Source organism: Dioscorea cayenensis, unplaced genomic scaffold, assembly GCF_009730915.1.
Source record: "Dioscorea cayenensis subsp. rotundata cultivar TDr96_F1 unplaced genomic scaffold, TDr96_F1_v2_PseudoChromosome.rev07_lg8_w22 25.fasta BLBR01000931.1, whole genome shotgun sequence".
NCBI lineage: Eukaryota > Viridiplantae > Streptophyta > Magnoliopsida > Dioscoreales > Dioscoreaceae > Dioscorea > Dioscorea cayenensis.
The window spans coordinates 19,025-37,291 of NW_024087322.1; positions in this window are offsets into that span (position 1 = coordinate 19,025).

Here is an 18,267-nt window from a genome sequence, read left to right on the forward strand (position 1 = left end):
TGCACTTAGGAAGTGATTTTGTGAATAGATCAGCTTGATTCTCACTGGATTGAATCTTTTGAACTTCAATAACGCCTTCTTTCTGGAGATCATGAGTGTAGAAAAATTTTGGTGATATATGTTTCGTTCTATCACCTTTAATATAACCTCCTTGTATTTGAGAAATACAAGCACTATTGTCTTCATAAATTATTGTAGCATTTGTTGTTACTGGTGGTAATTTGCATGATGACTGTATATGCCCAATCATAGATCGTAACCATTGGCATTCACGACTTGCTTCATGGAGAGCTAGAATTTCAGCATGATTTGATGAAGTAGCTGTAAGAGTTTGTTTTGTAGAACGCCATGAGATGACTGTACCATTGTAAGAAAACATGTATCCAGTCTGAGATCGCCCTTTGTGAGGGTCGGGACGGATATCCAAACGATCGAGAAAACCCCGTGAGGTTGGATGAAGATTCTTGTTGATAGAATAAACCCGGATCCGTAGTTCCTCGTAAATAACGTAGCACATCTTTTTACTCCTTTCCGAGTGTCTTCGTGTCGTTGTAGAACTGTATCTTGCTAGAAGATTTCTATCGCAAAAGCTATATCCGGTGCGGGTATTATTTGCAAGGTATATTAATGCACCGATTGCGACTCAAATATGGAGTTTTTGGACCAAGAATGATTTCTCCTTCTTCGCATGGGCTGAAATGGATCTTCTCGAACATCAAGAGTCCGGACGACCATTGGCGTACTCAGTGGATAAGCCTTCTCCATATTGAATCTCTTGAGCACCTTTTCTATATAGGTTGATTGATGCACAAATATTCCTGAGGATAAGTGCTCGATTTGTATACCCTAGGCGTAATTTGGTCTTTCCCAAATCTTTCATTTCAAATTCTTTTCTCAAATATGATCTGTCGATTGCAATTTCGTAAGGAGTGCCTACAAGATTTTAAATCATCCACATATATCGCTATTACAACAAAACCGTTAGTATAACTTTTAATAAACACACATAGACATATACTATCATTTTGGTACCCTTCTTTTATAAGATATTCACTGAGACGGTTATACCACATCCAGTCCGGATTATTTTAACCCATAAAAGAGATCTCCGTAATTTAATAGAGTATAAATGATGATTATTTATAATATTTGTTTTTCTATATCCTTCGTGGATTTTCATATATATGTCATTTTTCAAGTAATCCATACGGATATGCTCTGTGACAACATCTATCAACTGCATATCTAATTTATTACTTACTCGCCATGGCAATTAAAAAAATCGAAAAAGTAATTCCATCCATTACGAGGAGAATATGTCTCTTCATAATCAATACGGGCATATGAGAAAAACCTTGAGCAACCGGGTCTTGCTTTTGTATCTCATAATTTGATTATTTTCATTTCTTTTTCTCACGAATACCCATTTATAACCCGATTGGTTTTATCCCTTCCGTGTTGGCACTCATCGGCCCAAACACCTCACGCTTTGACGAGAATTTAGCTCGACTGGATGGCTTTTTCCATTTTTGGCCAATCATTTCTTTGTCGACATTCTTCAATGGATCGTGGCTCGATCATTATCGAGTATTTATTTCTATATCTGTAGCCACATGTAGATGAATATATCATTTATTTCGTCTCATGCCGATTCAATCTTTGACCATCATCTACATAGCAAATTGAATTTTTCAACATTTTTCGTAAATATCATCCCCCATTGATTCTTCATTAACTTGTTCGAGGGTTTTTATAATTTTCTCTCCCTTTTCACATGGGAGATCCTTATCTTTATTTTTCCGCTTCCTTTTTCTAGGAGTCGAATCTTTGCGCCAATTGGTCTTTTCACGTTTTTGTCGTGGTTTATTTTTCTACATGATTTTTTCTTTTCAATGGATTCTTAGGAATCTCAATTCTTGCAGGAGCATTGGCGAGTTGGTATATATGATTTGGTTATCATTTTAGTATCGATTGAATGCATCGGGTATTTCATTTTGCAATATTTTTGCAATTTAATGATCCTTTGAACTTCAAGTTCATATTCATTGGTACAAGGATCATATGTATGTAATCGTGATGCATTCCAATCAATTTCTTTTGGCTCATTTTGAGTGATCATTTCTCCCCCTAATGCAAGGAAGACAGATTCATCAAAATCACAATCGCAAATCTTGCGATAGAAATACATCCCCAGTTAATGGTTCTAAATATCGTATAATCGAAGGGGAATCATAACCAACATATATACCAAGTCTGCGTTGTGGACCCATTTTTGTATACGATTTGGTGGTGGTATTGGCACATATCATCGCACAACCAAATATTCTTATATATGAAATATCGGGCTCTTTTACCCATAACAAGTTGGTGTGGTGAATATGAATTACATGCAGTAGGGTCGGATCCAGTATTAAAAGTTGCAGACGATGCAAAATAACATGACCCCATGCACTTGTAGGCGGTCGTCCTTAATAACATTGGGATGGGCAATAACTGGAGTCTTTTTAATTAATGACTCGCCAACCCATTTTGGGTATGTACATGAAAGCTACTTGGATGCTCAACATGTATTCCAACTGCCATACAATAATCATAAAATGATTTTTGATGAAAATTCACCAAAGATTATCAAGAGCGAATTGTCTTTATGGGGTAATCCGAAATTGTGCTTTAAGCCCGATAATTTGTGCCAATAACCTTGCAAATGCTACATTCCTGTAGAGCGTAGTGAAACATGGGACCATTTAGTCGATCGATCGATTAAAACCATAAAAATACCTAAATGGTCCACATGATGGATGTATTGGTCCACAAATATCTCCTTGTATTCTTTCTAAAAATTTAGGAGATTCACCGATCACCTTAGTTATAGAAGGTCCCGGTTATTAGCTTTCCCATCGAACATCTTTCGAACATGCATATTCATTATGTGTTAGGATTTTATAATCCTTCAGTGGGTGCCCATGAGAACTAGTAATAATCCGACGCAACATTATAGCACCCGGATGTCCAAGTCTTTCATGTCATATTTTAAAAACCTCTGGATCATTAACCTTCTGGGTTAATACCGTATGTGATTCCATCACTTTAATTGCGTGTAAAATATAATCCTCGAGGATATACGAGGAAAGCTTTCAAGTACACGTTTGTGGCATGAAATAACTTGTGTAATATAAAGATATTCTTTTTCCTTCCTTATCAACCGCCTCTAAATGATATCCATTGAGACGTATATCTTTAAAACTTAAAAGGTTCCTCCTAGACTTAAGGGAATAGAGAGCATTTTTCATCTGCAAGGATGTCCCATTTGGCAACATCAATGCTGCTTCTGCAGAACCTTCAACTAGGTCTGATGACCCTGCTATTGTGGCTATACATGCCTTTCTCATTGATAAGGATATAAAATATATTTTTCTTGTCAAAATAGTATACGTTGTCCCGCAATCAATAATGCATTCATCATCAGCCATATTCTAACAAAACAGAAGAAAAACATAACTTAATAAAACATAAAGACATATTACAAATTAGTCTATAAGGAAATCTGACATATCTAAATATGTATTTTCAGTTACATTTAAATTATTTATGGAATTATCCTCAATTGGATCAACTATGGGGTTGTCAGCAAAATTTGTCTCAATATCTTTACCTTTCTTATTTTTAAGTGATTCTTGGTAAAGATGGACAAAATATTTTGGGGTCCTGCAAATTCTGGACCAATGACCTTCCAGGCCACAACCATAGCATGTATCTTTCTTTGTCTCTAACCCCATCTTGTGGCTTTGTTGCTTTTGTTGATGTACATCAATTCTGTTATCGCGTGGTCCGATATTATTTCGGCCCCCACCACGACCGCGTAGTCCTCGACCACCTCGTCCACCACGGTTTTTAAAACCAGTACCGCGACCACGTCATCTTCTTTGCCCAAAATTAATTTCTGGCAATGGTGCTGATCCAGATGGTTGAGATTGATGATTCTGCATCAACAATTCATTGTTTTGCTCCGCCACAAGGAGACAAGAAATTAATTCAGAGAATTTTGTAAAATTCTTTTCTCTATATTGTTGTTGTAATATAACATTTCGTGCGTGAAATGTTGTAAATGTTTTCTCGAGCATCATTTCTTCCGTCACTATTTCTCCACAGAGACGTAGCACTGAAACAATTTTAAATAGCTCGGAATTAAATTCTTGCACGCTTTTAAAATCTTGAAACCTGAGGCCTGACCAATCATTACGTGCTTTGGGCAAGTAGACCATTCTGAGATGTTCAAATCTCTCTTTCAGGGATAACCACAATTCCTGTGGATCCTCAATGGTCAGGTATTCATTCTTCAGGCCATCATCAATATGATGCCTTATAAATATTAAGGCCTTCGCCTTATTATCACTAGGCTCATTGTTATTAGCCTCAATAGTTTTACTCAGGTTTCTTGCTTTCAGATGGAGCTTGATATCGAGACTCCAGGATATATAATTGCTCCCCGAGATTTGAAGGGCCTCAAATTCTCTTTTTGCAATATTTGCCATTTTTTCTCTTCAAAATAATAATACAGCATGTAATTAGAATAGAGAGTACATAATAAAATATAAAGCATATACACTGTTCATATATACAGTACTGTTCATGTACGATACTATTCATGTATACAGCACTATTCATGTATACGGTACTGTTCATACACTACAATTATTGCAGCATTGGGAATTAAAATTTGTTTGAAAGTGACTATAAGTTAAAAGGGAAGAAGAAGTAAAAGATAAGGGAGAGAAGAAAGTAGGGGGCCGACGGAGAAAAGCCGGCCGAGTTGCCGACGGGGAAACTCGAATGGGCCGGCGGAGTAGTGAGAAGGGCGACGGAGAAGAGAAAAAGGGCACGGCAGATTTTTACCTGATTTTGTCAACGATCGCCGGGATCGGAGGGTCGCCGCGAAAACTTAAGAAAAGATGATGCTTGATAATTTGGATTTGATGGAAAACCTCATTGTAATAATAATATTATTGTTTTTCTTGTTAATTTTAAAAGTACTGGTAATATTAGCCTTAGTGGCTTTAGTACTGTATGTTTTTTATGTATGCTTCTAAGAAAACCTTATGTATGGTTGATTGAAATTATGTAATAATAAAATGTATGGTTTGCTAGTATTATATTACCTGTCGAACCTTCCTGCATTCAGTGTTAGAAATGGATTCCACATATATAACATATATATTAGATGAGTCAAAGAAAATAAAATTCATATGAGCAAATTCGTGCTGATAACGTATTAAGAATATATATTATAAATGTAAAGATAGTAATAAGAATAGAGAGCCAGAGTATTTACCAAAAACCCAAAAACCCTGAAGAATTAACTTCTTCTTCTTTCTTCTATTATTTCTCTATATTCTTTCTCTTTTCCTTCTATTCTCTATATCACAAAATATACAAATGAGGGGGTATTTATAGGGTTACAAGAGTTGAATGAACGGCCAGGATCGATCCGATCCGACGGTCCAAAATACCCTAGTTGGTGGAATAGCAACAATACCACATGGGCGGCTGCTACAGTAACATCTAGAAGTTGCTACAGTAATGCCTTTTGCTACATTGAAATTGCTACAGTAGGCATCCATTAAAATATTTGTTTATAACAATTTTAAATTTTATTTAATTTTTATATTTATATTTGATAATATTATCAAAATTGAATTTTAGATATATATTAAGAATCATAATTAAATTAAAAAAATAAACAAATATAAAAAAATAATGTTATAATAATTTATTCTATAAATTATAAGAACATCCTGAAAAATAAAGATACTAATAAAAAATCAATTGGATATAACTTATGAGAATTACTTATAATGTTTTTTATATTCAAAATCTTACTAGATATTTTTAAAATTTGAAGCTGTATAAAATATAAATAGTAGATATATGAAAAAATTTAAAACAAAAACCAAGATAGTTAAACATGAATAAAACGAAAGGTAGAGTTACCATTGAGTCCTAAATAAACGTCATTTTTATGTGATTATATAATTTAAGATAAACAAATATATATCAACTTGTAATTTTGAATTTATGGACATGTGTTTAAAGATTGTAATATAATGTATAATTAATTTATTTTTAATATTATTTAAATTTAATTCGATAATTTGAACAACGGGTAAGTGGGTACCCTGCGGGTATACCCGTACCCTGCGGGTAAGGGTAAGGGTATGATGTTTTTTAACCTGAAAGGTACGGGTATGGGGTAGGGGTTACGGGTACGGGTAAGGGTTTTGGCATACCCTACCCATACCCTACCCGTTGCCATCCCTAGCTAAAAGAACCACTAGGTACTATAGGTATTGTGTTTTGGAACTATTGCATAACATCTAACCTATTTGCTTAAAATGGGTAGTTTTAATTGGAGTAAAAAAAAAGTGCTGAAGCTTTTGAGAAACTAAAAGAAGCAATAATTGCTACCTGATTTTAACATAGAAATTATAGTAGAATCTAATTAAAAGTGGTAGAAACTAATTATAAGTGACCAAGGTGTGGGAATAATATTGATACAATTAGGAAAACCAATTGTATGCTTAAATAAAGCCTTGTCCGAGAAATACCAATCCCTATCTACATATGAAAAGAAAATGCTAGATGTGGCCATGCTAATATAGAAATGGAGACCATATATGTTGAGAAGACACTTTAAAATTAGAATTGACTATCAGAGTTTAAGATATTTACTATAACAGAGAATTACCACGCCTGTTCAATAGAAAAGCTTAGCAAAATTATTGGGTTATGACTTTGAAATTGCATACAAGGGAGTAAATAATGCAATGGCTTATGCACTATCAAGGAACCCTACCTTCATAGTAATTTCAAAGGTTACTTTTGAAATCTAGAGCAAGGTACATAAAAACTACCATGAAGACATGAAGATTCTAAACTATTACAGCAAGACCCTACATACAAACTTTACCCAAATTTCATGATAGTTTTGTAAAGGGAGGGGAGAGGGGTATTCCACGGTGGAAGCTGTATAAAAGAAGGTGAGTAGTTTTTCTACTGGAAGGAATATGGAAGGAAATTAGTTTGAAAGAATAACCATGCACTTGCAAGTTTGTTACAACCATTACCTGTACCAGTAGGAATATGGAAGGAAATTAGTTTGGACTTCATAGAAGGTCCACTTGTTCCTCAGGGGGGAAACAAAATATTGGTGGTGGCTGATAGAATGAGCAAATATGCTCACTGTGTGGCTCTCTCACATTTTGATTCTACTTTAAAGGTGGCTCAAATATTCTTAGACTATATGCTTGACAAGATCCCCTTGCGTATATCCCGCAAGTGCACGGGTTTGTCGAAGTAATAATCCCGGATGAGCGGGTATCGAATCCACAGGGAGTAGGGAATAAAAACACTTAATTCTCTTCTTAGCTATGTGAAAGATCAGTAGTGATAAGTGTGACAATGATTCAATTCTCAACAATAAAAACAACAAGTAAGAGAGCAAAAGTAAAGGAGGAGGTAAGGCAATCGATAAAGATGGGGTACTCGGATAATGCTCCGCCTAGGACGATCATTTCAAGTGCAGGAACCCTCTATTATGCTTTCTAATCAATGCAATAGTGAGTCGTGAAAATCCTTAAATACATAGTCGCAAATCTAAGGTCAACTATGCCTAACTCTATACATGTCCCGGAGGAGAAATCGAACAATCTCAACACCTCGCACTCGCATAGAGTTGCAATGAGCTCTAGGGATTCCAAGTGATAAATCTCTTCCTAATTATAGACCCAACCCTTTGGTTCAGGTGGAAGGTCCCTAACCACGATTAAGCCCTAGATACTAAGATCACCTCAACGCTTCACTCCGTTGCACTCGCAACTAAGCCCTAGCGGAGGGTCATCCCTTAGACCATTCACTCTATTATGGCCGCAAAGAACTAGAGGAATGGAGGTAGAATCTATCATGTAGGAGGGGAAAGGGGACGCTCCTGTATCTCTCGACTCACCCTCTCAACCCTCTCCAACCTAGCTTTGTCTAACGCTTGTGGTGTGTCACTCACTCACAAGGTTACCAACAAGAACTCTCAACCCTAGTGTCACTCTAGGGGAAATGTTCATACAATCAAGCATTCAAGGTTGGAACTCACAATAAACATCAATTAATTGAAAGCATAATAAAGAGATTCAATGAAACGAATACATCCTAGGGTTCACAAATACCCAAGTACCCACTAGGAGTTTAGCTCTCCATGGAGCTAAGTTTAATCAAAGAAATAGAATGTAAAAGCAATGAATCCATAAAGAAACCCCATCGATGGTCGTGTCGATGGTCTTGTGGAGAGTCCTCTACTCGTCGCAAGGGATCCTTTGTCCGGCCTAGGATACACCTCGCCGGATCGGTGCCGACGAAAGCTCTCCCAATAACCTTCTTCCAAATGACGCGCGATGTCAGAGCCGTAGAACCTGTCCAAAACCCTAGCCAATACCCCTCAAAACCCTAGCCGAAGCCCTCTCTTAAGTTGGGGAAAAGATGGAGAAAAGAATACTAAAATCGGGGCTGAATCGGCTTTAAATAGGGCTAGAATCGGGCGACCACACGGGCGTGGATACTTCACACGCCCATGTGGAATTTCCACACGGTGAGCTGAGCTCGAGCCTGGTGATACTCAGCTCATTTACACCCCTATTTACCACCCGTAGATCGATTGCCAAATGAAAGTGCTAAATTGGTGTCCAAAGCAGTATCTTCGAAGTATTATTGGAGAAATACCCTAAGAATAGGTGTAATGGCTTCCTCTTGCGGAATGGTGGTACAATACAAGCTACCATTTTAGAATTAAGGCTTGTCTTTATGAGATGGGATACAGCAAGGATCCTCCAATTCACTTTTCATATATGGCAGCTAGTTAAAAAGTTAAGGTGTTGGACGGAAGTCTTTTAGCTTCATAGTCCATATTGAAATCACTCAAGGAACATCTTTCGGGAGTCAGAATTAGGATGAAGAAATTGCAAATTGTAAGAGAGTTGACAGGAAATTCAAGGTAGGTGATATGGTTTAAATTAAGCTTTAACGTTACATGTAGAATTTAGAAGCTAGAAGGGAAAATCAAAAGTTGTCTGCAAAGTACTTTGGGCCTTATAAGATTGAAGCTAGAATTGGCAAAGGTTACATACAAGGTTGCCTTGCCTGACAATGCTAGAGTCCACAATATCTTTCATATTTCACAGTTGAAGAGGAAGGTAGGAAATAAAATTGTGTCAGCCACTTTTCCTAATATATGTACAATCTATTAAAGAAGCATTGAGAAAACCAGTTGCAATCTTAGAATGGCAATTGATCAAGAGGTTTAATAAGATCGGAGTAAGAGCTTTGGTTTAGTGGTCTAATAAACCCAAAGAAGAAGCAACCTGGGAGTTTTATGAAGATTTGCAAAAAGAATTCCCAAGTATTTTTTATTAAATTCTTGAGTATAAGGATTTCGTTAAGAAGGGGGAAATGTTATAAAAGCAATTAAATTAGTTATCCTAACAATTAACATGGTTATAGTGATAAGAAATGGTACGGTGAATTTTGGTTTCATCAAAATTACATAAGTTATTGTTTAACAATTTAAGCAATTATATTCAGAATGAAGAGCAAAAGAGTAATTCTGCTATAAGGGATGTTGACTCCACTAGTGACAGACCTCTAATGGGTGTGTAAATTATGCAAATATATAAATATGTAAGTATGCAATTAATACAATAATTGGCCCGTGATACCGCAAGTGTACGAGTCGTCAAGTAATACCCCGTGAGTGAGCACGAGGGTTGTATTTTCCCAAGAATGGCGAGAGGCTCTTATTAATATTTTTTTTCACTTAATAGCCTAAACATTTACGCTCTTTCTTTAGTTTACTTTTACAACACTATTGAACAATACAATTGGAGAAATCGTTAAGCACACTTAGAAGGAGTTGGGAGATTGTATGGTAGATTATATTTGTTATTAATTAATTATGCTAACCGTTAAGTGACAATCTAATTCTAGAATCGGACCGGAAAAATTCGAAGGCCTACTAGCCTCAATCTCTTGGTGACTAGGTTTAAATCACTAGGAACTTAAGGTGGAATCTCCTCCTACTCTATCCTCCTATGTTTGCCTTAAGTACAGGAAATCCACGAAGAGGGATCAATAAAACCCTAAGCCTAAGGGCCAATTAATCTCTAATCAAGAGACCTAGCTATACCTAATTTCTTAGCGCATGCATAGATCTATCATGGCATGAGTGTTCTTCACATGAGGGCATAGCTTACTCATCCATATTAACAAGAATAACCATTAAAAACATGCAAAAAATCACATAAACTAGAAAGAGATATTGAATTAATCAATCAAGATTCATAAATAATAATCGGGGGACCTAGACATACAACTCCCCTTGAATTAGTTCTTATGGATCATAACAAGAAAGCATTATAGCACAAGAGAGCCACAAGACCAAATAAAGAATAAATATGCGTTCAAGATATTCCTAAACTAACTCCCTCCAATAGGTCTCCGAAGATTGAGAGTGAGAGGATCCCAAGATTGTCCGGATGACACCTGTCACACGCGCCCTCCTTTGATGATGTTGGTTAAAGACCGCCTGTCACGCAGGCCCTTCTCAAATGACGATCGTTGAAGTGTTCTTGAGAAATTTGCCAGAATCTAATGGAATATTGAAAAAAACCTGTCTCCACCAGCTCAAATCTCCAGAACTCTGCCTACCCTACTTTATTCGGCAAAAGAGTCCCCCGATTTCAGAGAAACCTAGGGTTTTTATAGAGTCAAGTCTGCCACAGCCTCACCACAGGAGTTGTAATACCCGTGGTGAGTAAGTTATTGCTTGAGCTCTAAGTCACGTCCTGGCATGGCTCCTTGGGCGTTATGTGTCTTGATAATGGTCATGATGGTTTTCACAACTACAGTTGTGAGGCCGTTGTGGCTTATGTGTTGCTTCCGGTGGTTTCATGTTGCCGTGACTTGATTATGGCAGTGGTAAGTGTAGACAATAGGCGTGGTAACTTGCCATCACACCCGTTGTGAGCCGTGGTGAAGCCTTGATTCAGCAACTTTGTTCATTTTGCTTCAAAACACCCTTTAATTCGCTCTTTTCCCTAAAATAGAAATAAGGGTTGTGGTGAACAAAAAATGAAATTTCGTGCTAACGAGGTGCTAAACAAGTAAAATTCCATGCTAAATGCAATGTAAATGATATAGAAAACATGATGAGTTTAGCACTTACTAGCTGTCGATTAAATTTGTTGGAAAAAATGAGAGAAATTCTGAGATGGCAAAGATGTCCAAGTTGATGATGATGTAGATCCAGCTAGAGTAACTGTATTTAACCTCAAGAGGGGAAGCTTGTCTCAAGGAACGTAGCTCTCTAGCTTAATCTTGTTTTCTCCTTTTCCTTTCTCTTCTTCTTCTTCTTCGAGTGATTCCATGCATGATGATCTTCAAGATAATTGCTCCTCAGATTTCTTGATTTTCTCCGTAATCTTACTTGATTCTGAGTAGTCAATAAAGCCATTAAAAAGTTATGTTTCATATGGCAATAATATGATTGATTAGTGGTTTATATATATCCAAACAATTCATCTTGAAGTTCTGTACAATATCCTATGGCTTTCTTGGTGCCATAGATGTAAATAAAGTTTTTTATGGATAATTCTAGAACCAAGATTAGGAGGAAGATGTGTGTGTGCACCCACGCAAGTGCATGTGCACATAGACCTGACCCCGGTTCGGTTTTGGTTCGGTTCCGGTTCCAAACCGGCGGTTCCGGTTTTATAAATTTTGGAACCGAAACCAAACCGTAATTAAACAGTTCTTGTTCCGGTTCCGGTTCTAAATGGTTTTGGTTTTGGTTCCGGTTCCACATATCTACAGATCTACTTCCTTCATTCACATTTATATAATTATATCTTTAAAGAAAAACTCATTTTTTTATAGCTTGAACCACATAATCTATATCCAAGCAACTAAATGCCTTCAAATCCCACTAAAATCAAAAATACAAATTTTAATCTCGGTCTAACTCTTTCACAAATCCAGCAAAATCAAAAATAAAGAAAAAAATGAAATCAGAAGGAAGGGAAAATAAACTCAAACTACAAACATATAATTTAAGATGATCAAAACTGATCAAATCTACATCAACATGAGCAAAAATGTAAAAATTAAGACACAAGACTAGAAAGTAGAGACCCATGAAGAGCTCCTTGATTGCTCTTTTCTCACCCATCAAGCAACTCGCCATGGATGAAGAACTGATGCTTGAAGCAACAAGAATGAAGATGCTAGCCTAAGACCAGAGAACCAAGAAAAGCCCATTGAATATTTGCTTTTTTTTTTTCACCGATCAGCAAATTACCATGGAAGAAGCAATGAAGGACTAAATCTTGAAAGAATAAAGCTTTGCAGCCAGGCTTGCAGAGTTGCAGAGATGTAGAATTTTTTTTCCCCTCCGGCTCTCTCTGAGATTAAGACTCAAACTTGGACTTGGTGTCTTGGTCCTTGGACAACTAGTAGCTAGCTTGAGCCATGAAATATCTTGATAAATGATTAGTCTTTGGTTTAATAGGTTCATTGAATTTTAATTAATAGATTTAACCGGCAAACTTAGGATATTAAGAGAAGATTTGTTCTTATCTTTTTGGTTTGAAGTCAAGCCTAAGAGACAACATCTGACAATGTCACATGCAAGCAATGCTTTAAAAATAAAAAATAAATAAAAACAAAGAATTCAAAGATCTTTCATTTAATAAAAAACAAATTAAAATAAAATTAATTGAAAAGATAGCCAGATAGGTTTAAAATTAAATGCTTTTCAAATTCCTCCTCCATACAAAATCAAAATTAATCAAACATTAAATTAAATAACTATTTTAAATGCTTTACATTTTTTTAATCACTGCCAGTGGTGCCATCCGTGGTTTGATCATCTGGAACATCATAGCTCAATTCTTGATCCAATTGTTGTTGTTGCTCAAATTCTTGTTGTCTATATTATGCTCTGGTCCAGTCATCAACACAAACTTGAGCTTCAATTGACTCTAGACTCATACAGGAACGCCTTGCATCTAGTATATTTCCACTTGCACTAAACTCTTGTTCCACAGCAACTGTAGAAACTGGTGTTGAAAGGATTTGCTTGGCTATAGTAGCTAAAATTGGAAAATGTTTTTGATGCTCCTTCCACCATTGTAAAATATTAAAACTGTTATCATCAATAAACTCAAAAGAAGTTGTTAGATAACTTTCAAGCTCAGGTCTTGAGCTTGTCGATGATGAAGATGAACATAATTTTTTTCGTTTTAGAGCCAATAGTTGATACCCCTTAGGAAGTGATGATGATGGAAGTTCGGAAGGGATGTCACTTTGTTCAAAATTAATACCACAAATTCTAGCATAATCATCATATAATTCAACAAATGAAGTTCTAACATTAATACACAAAAGAGCAATATCAACATTTAGATTTAAACATGTATAATAAACATCTAAATAATCCTTTAAACCATCTAATTTACAACGTGGATCAAGAATAGATGCAAGCAAATAAATAATTGGAATATTTGTATAATAATCACACCATTTTGCCTTCATAACACTACAACAAGGTAATAATTGTTCGTCATTAGCAAAATCAGATAGTGTACCAACAATATTAACACTCTCAATAAGAAATAAATGTGCTGTAGGATAATAAATACCGGATAAAATATTAGTAGCATCATTAAAAACTTTTAATAATTGGCAAATTTTTGTACAAATATCCCAATGATGAAGATAAAGAATGATATTACTAGCATTATATTGCATAAAACTACATAATAAACTTTTATATTCTTCAGTTTGAGAAAGTAATTTATACATAGAATTCCAACGAGTAGGAACATCACGAGAAAATCTTATAGGATGTTTGCCATGAGTAATGCAAAATTTTGACCATGCTTTCATTTGTGATGGATGTCTCCATAAATAAAGAATTGCATTCCTAATAGGTTCAATAAAACATTCAAGTGCTTTTAATGCGGCCTGAACACATAAATTCAAAACATGACAAGTGCATCTTTGATGAAAAAATTTACCACCAAAAAGAGGTTTGCATAAAGTTGTTAAAGCAGGAATAGCTGTAGTGTTATTTGCAGCATTATCAAACCCGATTGCAAAAATTTTATTTTCAATCTCATACTCTTCGAATATAGTTTTAAGCAATCTAAAAATATTATCGGCAGTATGAGATTGATCAAAAACTCTAAATGCAATAATTCTTTTTTGCATGGTCCAATCATTATCAATAAAATGACAAGTTACACCCATGTAAGAATGTACTCGCCAATGATCACTCCAAATATCAGAACATATAGAAATACGGCCTTCAAAATTTGAAAAGTATTTAACCAAATTTTTCTTTTGTAAATTTTAAAAAGTGCACGTGTGAGAGTGGTTCTCTGAACACGACATGCGCCAGATTTAATGCTTTTATGACAATAACCAATAAAAACCAATTTTTCACCAAAAAGAAAAATGATAAATGTTCAACGTCAAACCATTCTTGCTAATTCTTCTCTATTATTTGCATCGGTATAATGAAATAATTGATTGCTAGAAGTAGCATACCTTGAAATTTGTGTTTGTGGACGTTGCTTTTTGCCGCTTTCGACTTCGATGAGGATGTTGCTTCTCTATATGTTTTCTATACGTACCATAACCTCCGGATTTACTCCACGAATAGGTTTTGCCACAATAATTGCAAACGACCACTGTAGTTCCGTCAGGTTGTTCCACTTTCTTCATGTGCTTTGTGAATAAATCGGATTTGGGGCGCTTCTCTTGCTCATTTTGAGATTGATGTATGCCTTGAATTATTGGATTGGACATGGCATCGGAAGTTGTCATCGTTGTGGGTATAGTGGTATCTTGAATATTCAAAAAATCATCAAAACTTTGAGCTTGAGGAGCATGAATGGGTATGTTAACATTTTTACCCTTGTGAGAAGAAGAGCTTCCACTTGCCATTAATAGAATTATAAAATAAATTCAAATAGTGAATTAGAAAAAGAAAAATTAAATGACAATTTGAGAGAATTTAGATAGAGGGGCTTGAAGATTGGAAGGAGTTGTGATGGAAAAATATTAATTTGATGAATATTTATAGAGTGAAATAGTGATAAAAGAAATTTTAAAAAAAATCTAAATCAATTTAGTTCTTGAAAAATGGGTTGAACGGTAATAAAGACCGTTGTGACTAACCCAACGGTCTTTATGATCTTTACAAACTTCCAATAGCCATTATAATCGTTACAATGTTACATTGATAATAATTGATTCATTGGGCATGCTTTTAGAGTTTACAACAGTTATTTTGATCATTAGTTCTTAGGTGGTTTAATAGGTAGGCTTGCTTTTAGTTTTTGTTGGTTGTAAATTAGATTCTGATATGTAGTGTCAGTACACTACACCAGTGTGGGTCTTTCCCGGCGTTTTTTTTATGTTTTCCCGGCGTTTATGAACGCGCTCAGAAAACTATGGTGGCGTTTTATGAAAAACGCCAACCAAATGCCGAGGGACTCCAACGTCGTCGAGCGCGGGCGTTTTTCTTATCAAAGCGCCGTACTATCGGTGGCGTTATAACAACAAACGCCGCCCATTGTTGCCCGGGCGTTCTCGATGTAAATGCCGTTACCATGCGGCGTTTATATCTAAAACGCCGCATGTATTGCCGGGCGGCTTTACCCTAAACGCCGGCACATATCATGGCGTTTGTACGTAAAAAGCGCCGAGGATATGTATAGACTATTTTTCTTTTAAACCGAGAAGTAGCCGGCGTTTTGTGCTTGTAATGACGGCAAAGTGCCGGTGTTTTATTGTTAAACGCCAGTAATTTAATGGCGTTTTGATTTAAAACGCCGTGAATGCAAAGTAAATTATGTCAAATTAGTATTACGTTACGGGCGTTTGTGAGTAAACGCGACGAGTTTTCAATTCTGTTTTGTAGCTTTATTTTTGTTTTTCCATTTTTCACACGATTACAAAAACCCAACATTCACAATCAATATATTACAAGCATTATTGTCCTGACATTTTCCACCTGAGCAATTTCATTTTTCACCGTTACAATATATAACAAATACAATAAGTAGATATTTTGGGTACATAATGCACTTTATAAATTAGCACCATCATTCAAAATTAATACACCATTGTTTAGCAACCACGACAAACGAAATTTTAACAAACCCTAACACCATCACCATTCAAAGTTCATACATAACCAAAGTTCATACATAACCAAAATTTAAAAAAAACACATGCACACAAAAGAAAACATGTGTTCAACCTTCAATTGGCCAATGCATCACTATGTTCCAGTAGATTGATTCTGCAATAAGATTTAAAACATTAGACTATTGCCATAGCTTCGTAGATCATATTTTTGATTTGTAATTACTTGAAATTGTGAACTAGAACCACCCGTATTAGCCCCAGGAATTTCAGGTCCAGTAGATTGATTCTACAAGTACAATTACATGTTTAGATTATAGAAATTAGGACAATAATAATTTACAAGTTTAAAATACCTGGGATTGTGATGTTGAGACACCTATGTCTGGGAAAAGGCTACTAGCTTCAGGGAATTTATTTTGCAAGAAAGCAATAACAACTTTGTATTGATCAAGTTCTCTTTGATGATTTTCTTCCATCTTTTGAAATTTATCTTCGATCTCTTTGTATCGCTCGATGCACTCTGAATGGTCGCCTGATGCTGTGGTGTTGCGGCTACTTGAACCATAATAACTTGTAGGTGTTGGCCCCAATCCAAGTCCTCTTACTCGGCCATGTCGTTCTTTTCCAATTATTTCATTCAAAATTTGTGTCTCAACCATGGGTTCAACCTCATCCTCACCCATTGTATCATGTTCAGCTAGTTTTGCAGTTGCTTTTGCCTACATTTAAGTAAAAAAGTTTTTAAAAGTATGTGATTTAAGAAGGAAACAACTAAATTGAAGAAAATTAGAGAAGTATTTTCTACCATAATGTCTTCAGTTTCTGCATTCACATGTGATCCATCCTTCTTTGTATGAGTTGCTTTAAATAACTCAAAACGTCCTATTTTTCTTCCTCTATTAGCCTCCTAACTCATCAAAATAACAAACAAGGTTTAACAATATAGTGAAAGTCATTTAAAACAACAAAAATCAAAAATCAAAAAATGAATCTTGATAAACATCACAAGTTCTTACCATTTCTTTTTCTTTTCTTGCAAAACTTTTTGAACCAGAGGTGTGTGTATATTTTTGTTGCTTTCTAGATTTAATCCCAACATTATTCTGCTTCCTGCATATTGACATGTATATTAAATGATGCACAAGACATCACAGTTTTAATATGTCAACAAAAATTATTCTAACCTCTCCTTTATTTGAATACCAATAGTCAATTAACTCTTCCCACTGCCATCTAATGACACCTTCGGGAAGTTTTCTCCTTGTTTACCCAGACTCCAACTTCTCTTTTGAAATATTTTTTCTTCAAATCATGTTTGTAATCTCTCCATTTCTTTCCCAGTGACTTAAGCACATAGTCTTTTGGAATTTCGAGAACAAAACGTAACTATATGTTAAAACCATAAATTATGTGAGCTTAATGTTATAACCCTAATGCCATTTATATATTGGAATGTAATCATAACTCAAATTTAAGTATGTGGCCATACCTCAATGAAGTTTAATAATTCCTCCTTTAATGTTTTTGGCACTTTATGCCAACTTTCATATTGTAGGCCAATTCTTTGACTACTTCGAGCAACCATACCTAAAAATGATGATAGAAGTTGTGCCTCGGCCCCAACAGGTTGTCCCAATTGGTTGGCACTAACCAAAACTTTTTCTTGCGAAGGTAATGCCCATAACTCCTTTAAAGTTGTGCGACCTCTTTTTTTGTATTGTCCCGTGTTATCAACTATGATTAATACACCCACTAGTCAATTAAAACATATTCAAGAACTTATCAACTAATAAAATTGAAATTCAAGATTGTAAAGTACCTGCATTTACATTAACCGCTTCGTTAACATCTTGTACATTTTCTAACATGTTATTATTTTCGTTATTTGCATCTTCCTCATTGCGATTTGAATCGGGTTGAAGAAGAATGACTTGGTACGCAAGCTCGAGCATTAGGTCTTGGTCTAGCATTTTGACAAGGTTCATTTGAGTAGCATCATTCAAGTTGTTTCGGACT